The sequence below is a fragment of the Amaranthus tricolor genome, chromosome 16 (assembly GCF_026212465.1).
Source record: "Amaranthus tricolor cultivar Red isolate AtriRed21 chromosome 16, ASM2621246v1, whole genome shotgun sequence".
NCBI classification, from domain to species: Eukaryota; Viridiplantae; Streptophyta; class Magnoliopsida; order Caryophyllales; family Amaranthaceae; genus Amaranthus; species Amaranthus tricolor.
This window is the reverse complement of record NC_080062.1, coordinates 15,927,450-15,934,874: the sequence shown is the minus strand read 5'-3', so window position 1 is coordinate 15,934,874 and position 7,425 is coordinate 15,927,450. Positions and strand designations below refer to the sequence as shown.

Sequence of the window (7,425 nt, the reverse complement as noted above, 5' to 3'; positions counted from 1 at the left end):
GGGAAAAAGAGGACGACATGTTAATTAGATACCCTTACTTATTTGAGTGATGTATTTATAACCATTAGTTTGAGTTAGTTTCGAGGACGAAACTCTTGTAAGAAGGGAAGACTGAAACAGTCGTATTATTAGAAGATTTTATTAGTCGTTTTTAGCGCCTAATTTTTCTTATATATTTGTTCGTTACTAATTATAATTTAATTAGTGATGGTAGTAGTTTGAAAAATCTCTACAATGATTAGAAACTTGTTAATTCGTAACGTGATTATGAATCGTAACAAGTAACGTAAACTTTGGAGGTAAAACTTAAAGTTGAGCAACTACCCATAACAGTTCGAAAAAAAAAAAATTTTAATTATTACCCAAGTATATTATATAACCATGATGGGAGTAAATTAAATATTTCTTACATATACAAGTGATTTTTAAACATGAAGTACAAGTTACATAACTTGTTACATGTACAACAATTTTTACCCAAACTTTAAACTATCTTAGATAAACCTTTCTTATACCATAATAGACCAAATTGAGGACAAAAAGCACTCCAAATCAGCCCCAAAACAGCAGCCCCTAGCTGCCATACTAGCCCTCATTTAGCCCCAAAACTCACTTACACACTCCACCAAACTCTCTACCCAAAGCCCCTATTGTTCTTACCCAAAAACACCATCATAACAAGCATGCAAACATGATAAATTAAGACATATTTGCTGTCCATATTTTCAGCTCCATCAACCTTCTTTCACTCCTCATTTTACTCCTTATTTCATCCATAAGCATAGTTGAAGTTCAATCTTACAATTCCTAGCAAAAACACCTTCTTTTCTCATTAAATCTTCTTCAAAAACCCATCTAAAACTTCTGAAAATTTATGTTTATAAACTCAAATCTCCCATAAAAATAATCTTCATCTTAAGAGCTTTCCATAGACACCAAACTTGAAGAAATCCACCAAGTATAGAGTAAGTTATGTTCATTTCTTTATTCCACTAGTTTTTGTTAAAACTTGTTCATGTAAAACATATTTTTTTATGAATCTTTCTATAAACTAAGATCATTATAACATGAGTATTTTATCTCTAAACTAAGAAAATCATCATTTATAAATCTATGAAAATAGGCCATAATAGAAAGTAAGAAGATGTATTTCTACAAACATATAAATTTTGTTACTTAAAGGATTCAAGTAAAATTATGAGACTTAACTAAGTATGTTGCTCAACATAATAAGTATACTCCAAATATGTTAAAATCATCACAAGTATTAGTTTAACAACTCTAACTAGGAAAAGTTAAGTGCATGTTAGAAATCCAAAATTATTATTGATTTTTGGATGAATGCAATATGTTTAGTTGAAGAGTTGGAGTTGAGGCTTGAAGGGCAAGGAACTGAAGTTAGAACCACTTCTAAAAACGCGTAGGAGCTTACGGAATAATTATATAGGCTTGGAGTCGAGGTATGTCACATGGGGTGATTTTTAAAGGATTTAAGAACAAGTTGGGAAAGTTTGTGTATAAACTTTTTTTTAAAAGAAAAAAAATAAATTCCCAAAGAGAAGTTCTTAAATCTTGATAAATGATGTCAAAATGATGAATTTGAGTATGGAATAATTTATTACATGTATTATTATTGTGGGCATCATGCATGTTGATTTTATAAATTATTGTATGTTTAAAGGCATGTTTAACACTACTTTGTGAGAGTTATTGTGATGGAAATGATTATATGAATTTGAAAATATTTGAAATTCATTTTAAAAGAAATTTCCAGTAGCTATATGTTAAGAAAATTTCTTTGATACTTTTTGTTGAGATTATTCGTTAAATTGACATTTTAATGGATTTTAAGGTGTTAAATACTCTTATTATAAAACATGGTATTAGATGAACTCTTCATCATCAAAAATAATTAATAAAAATATATTATAATGTCTCCAACAAGATTTGGCCAGAATATATTTAGTTTTGAATTTTTTTATGATTTTTGAATAATCGTTAAATTGTTTAACGGTAAATTATAAAATGGTAAAATATAAAATAATTACCAAACAAAGACATATGGACTTGAAATTTTTATCACATACTCATATGGACAGTAGGTAAAATTGGTAAAAGTTTGGGAAGGTTTCGTTGACATTTAAGGACCTTAATAATTTTTACTCGGTTATTAATAATCGGTAAGTTTGAAAACGGTAAAATATAAAATAAATACTAAATAACGTCTTTTGGACATGAAACTTTTATGAGACACTTATATAAACAGTAGATACATGTTGAAAAATTTATATTGATTTTCGTAACTATATATGGTCTTAAATAAATTTTATTCGGTTTATCGGTAAAATAACAATATTAATTATTAAAAATACCCCAAATGATTTTTAATGGTTATTTAAAATTTTATACCCCTTAAAAAAGTTTCTGAAATATCATATAATTTTTATAATATTTTATTCGGACTCAAATAATTTTAAACCTATTTTATTCTATATATCGATAAAATATCTATACAAAATAATAAAACATCATACATGATTTTTTATAAGTGTAAATGGCCTAATAAACATGTTATATGACTTCTGGAACTTTGGTATAATTTTACAAAATAAATTATTAATTATTTACTAATTTATCAAATTAATAGAAAATGTTTATTTATTAAAAAGTGTAATATTGTTAAATAAATTTGGGTAAAAATAAATCTATATCAAAAATTTATAATTATATTAATAAACTACTGCCTCATAGTCTAAAATAATTTTAAATTAGATGGTTTATAAAATTTTACGGATTTAAGACACCATTTAAATAACGGTAAATACCCAAATTGTCGAAAATAATTGTAAAATCGTTATAAATTCGCACAACCAATTATAATCTGATGGGTCAACCTTAAATTCATTTTAAATAAGGTATTATAATGACTTGATTAATTTGGGCCTTGTTGGAGAATTAATATGTACTTTGCAAATCAATTATCGATTTTATTACCGGCAAAACTATCTTGTATTTAAGAAAATAGTGTTTTATGAAATCTTCTGTCGTAAAGATTTTATAGACTTATGAATCATATTCTAGTTGTTTTGAATGAATTTCAAAACCCTTTAAAGTTATATTTACTTTAAGAAAGATTGAAACGAAACATTTTAGTGGTTTCCTAAAAAAAAAATTGTATTGAACTTTAATCACTTTTTGTTACGATGCATTTCCATACATGTTAGTGATGCCCCAATATAATACAAAGGTTATGTTTAATGATATGATTATGCTAAGCATGTTTTACCCATGTGGGAAATATTATGATTTGATTTTGCTAAGTCGCAAATAAAGTATGTTTTGCTATGAGCAAATAATAGATATTTATCATATTTTTGACTTTCAAATGCTATTAAATTACAAGATATATATTATGCACAAAAAAATGTTTTAGCCTAAATGGCGGGTACATATGCCACAGCAAATGTTGTGTGCATGATTAAACGGCTCACCAATGCTGAGCGCGTATTGTTCACAATACCATTGTGTTACACTTGCCGGACATGTCGCGGACGGTAGATCGACTACCAAACGAGTCACAGGATGACTCACAGAGTACCCATGTAAACTTATGATATGAGTTTGAAATTGATTTGGATCTATTGAGATCTTATGATTTATGATGAAAAATAAGAATTTGAAATTACTATAGAGCCATTGAACTGGATTTGAATCATAATATGATTTATCAAATGAAAAAGTATATTTCAAAATGAATTTACTCAAAAAAAAAAAGAAGATTTTAATAACTTGTTTGACAGACACCAGTGTGTTTATACTCGGCCTTTTTGCTGATACTATGCTTTGTATGTTTTTCCAATGGTTTTGTTTTTAGAGTAAACCCCTATGGCACCTCGACGGAGAATGGATATGTGAGCGGAAGTTGAACCCGAGTTGGAGTATGACTCCCCTTTTGTTTAGATCTCTTTATTGTATTTGAGAGACTATTAGTTTAGATTTAGACTATTTTAAGGATGTAATTTGAACTTTGGACTTATTTCGATTTGGTTGTAATTTTCCTATATTTTAGACAGTTAAGACTTTCGTTATATTGCTTTGGTTTGGTTCAAGTATTATACTTGGATATTGGTTTGACCTTTAAGTAACCCCTTAATTGTGTTGGCAAAAGTAAGCTTCCGCTTGATTAATACTAAATTCCAGTTAGTGTTTGCCTTCATAATTCGAGGCGGTTACAATTTGCGAATTCAAAGGGAAGAGTTTTATACTCTAGGGGATCCCTCAAAGTGCACTCATGTTACTGTTGTGGATTGTTGGTGTCTATTACTAAATGAAAATGAAAAGAACAAGGAATCTTCCAAAAAGTTCTTTTTTAGTGCTAGTTCTAGTGTAAGTTTTTTGTCATTTTTATTCTTTAACTTTTATTCTATTTTGAAACTATTTTTAGTTATTTCATTGTTTATTTTTACAGCTTGCTTTGTTGGAATTTCATAATAATGGTGGTTCTCAACAAATAGATTTAGTTTATGATTCTTGGGTCAAATGGGTGGATTTCAACCAAGTTGATTTGTCTAAGTTTGATCTGGTAAGATATTTTTTTTTATGATTGATTGACTTATATAGTCACTATTTTAGTTATTATAGCTACTAATAGGTAGTCAGTACTTATGCAGTCACTGTTTTTTAGATATTTTTATTGATTCAGTGATATATAATATACAGATTGTTGTTCCGATACTGAAGGGTAGTCAGTACTTCTTACTTCTTTTGAATATGAAGTTAAGAATAGTTCAATGATTGACAATGTAAACCATACTGCTATTTCGGAAGAATAAATTAGAAAGCTAGGTGACACTATGGTATGTCTAACATTTTATCTGAAAAACCTTTTGCCTATGTTGCTAAGAATATGAAATATTTATTAATAAATATTTAAATGAATCTTTTGTAGAAAGATTTGCTGTCAACAATTTTTGATGATAAGATGCAAGCTACTGATGTTATTCCTTTATGGAAAATGGAACGAGTTCCCACTGATTGGAAAACGACTGCTAGGACTAACATTGAAAGCGATGTATTCATGATGATGAGCATGCTGTTTTTTGAGGGAACAGTTGATTTCCAGTGTCCGATATTGAATGCAGTTACGTTTTTTCTTCTTAATATTATCTTTTAAATGTATTTTTTTGAATGACATTCTAATTAAAACATTCAAATTAAATGTATATTCTTCTTATGTAGGCTCCATTGAGACATGTTGTAAGAGCTAAGATTGCTGGATCTTTGGTGTTATCTGATTTGAACAAACAAAGATCTAAAGTTTTAGAAGAGGTGTCCAATTTTAAGGATAAAAGACGCTCCATTGCCAAACAAGTTTCTATCAGAAGAATAAGATTCGATAATGTGAAGTACAAGATGAAGTTGTGAAGTTTTTAGTTGTACAAACATTTGATGGAACATAGTAGATAATCTAATTACTGTAGTTACTAGATAATCTAATTACTAGATAATCTAATCACTGTAGTTACTTTTGCTATGTAATCACTGTAGATATGGTGCTATTGTTAGCAACTTTTATGACTTACAATCTTTTTCTATTTTCCAAAATTAAAAAAGAAGAGAGTAACTATGATTATTCATAGTAACCATTAATCATAACATAGTATCTTTTTCTAAGAACATAATAGCATTTACTTTTTGAAACAAAGTTTTTCCAAAATTAAAAAAAGAAGATAGTAACTATATATAGTCATAGTAACCTTTAATCATAACATAGTATCTTTTTCTAAGAACATAGTAGCATTCACTTTTGCAACAAATATTTTTCAAACTTACAAAAGAGAAGACAGTAGCTATAAATTGTCATAGTAATTTTTAATCACAACATAGTATCAAATTACAACAGAATAGTGTATTCAAAACTTTCAAATTTCTAAATAAATAGTCTCTTCATCTATCTCTTCATCTATCTATTCTTAATAATCTCTTCATCTATCTCTTCAAGAGAATAGTGTATTCAAAACTTTCAAACTTCTTAATAATCTCTTCATCTATCTGTTCTTCAGCATCAACTTTTCTGCATAATAAAAATTTTGCACTTTCATTTACATAATCAAATTATTAAATAAGGATACATTAAAATATAAGCAAATTATATATTTTTATACCTTAAGTGGGGTATCTTTTGTTGATGGGCAATTTCGACTATCATGATAATCAAATTTACCACAAGTTTTACACTTTCTTTTGGGCTTCTTGCTTTGCTCAATAGTTTGTTCCTTTTCCCCAATTATTCTTTGCCTTCTTCCTTTGTTCTTTGATTGGATTGGATTTTGTATTTCCATTGTCGAAGATGAACTTGTGCCTACTAATAATTCGATTTGTTGCTCTTTAGTAATGTCCACCCTTACATCATCACTTTCCTCCAATTTTCTACTAATATCTTTTAGGTTTTGTAAAAGTGATTGTAAATCACTCTCACTCCTTTGAGCTAAACCTACACAATTGAAAATTTCACACCAAACTTCCCCCAACAACTTCCCCACGTTGTCACACTTTTTATGTATATATAAGTATATATATATACATATATATATATATATATATATATATATATATATATATATATATATATATATATACATATATATATTTATATATATATTTATATATATATTTTTATATATATATATATATGTATATATATATATATATATATATATATATATATATATATATATATTATATATATATATATATAGATATATATATTTATATATATATATTTATATATATATTTATATATATATATATATATGTATATATATATATATATACATATATATATATATATATATATATATATATATATATATATATATATATATATATATGTATATATATATATATATATACATATATATATATATATATATATATATATATATATATATATATGTATTTATATATGTATATATATATATATATATATATATATATATATATATATATATATATATATATATATATATATATATATATATATATATATATATATATATATATAGATATATATATATATATATATATATATATATATATATATATATATATACATATATATATTTATATATACATATATATATATATATATATATATATATATATATATATATATATATATATATATATACATATATATATATATATATATATATATATATATATATATATATATATATATACATATACATATATATATTTATATATATATTTATATATATATTTACATATATATATATATATATGTATATATATATATATATATATATATATATATATATATATATATATATATATATATATATATATATATATATATATATTATATATATATATATATATATATATATATATATATAGATATAT

General features: G+C 25.1%; 1 long non-coding RNA gene across 1 annotated transcript; it reads left to right on the top strand.

Annotated features, from left to right (window-relative positions):
• The first annotated feature begins 391 nt into the window (after positions 1 to 391).
• On the top strand, positions 392 to 4,099 carry LOC130802659 (uncharacterized). Its single transcript, XR_009039782.1, has 3 exons — positions 392 to 965; positions 1,357 to 1,460; positions 3,875 to 4,099. It is a non-coding gene; the product is annotated as an uncharacterized LOC130802659 (long non-coding RNA).
• The last annotated feature ends 3,326 nt before the right edge of the window (positions 4,100 to 7,425 follow it).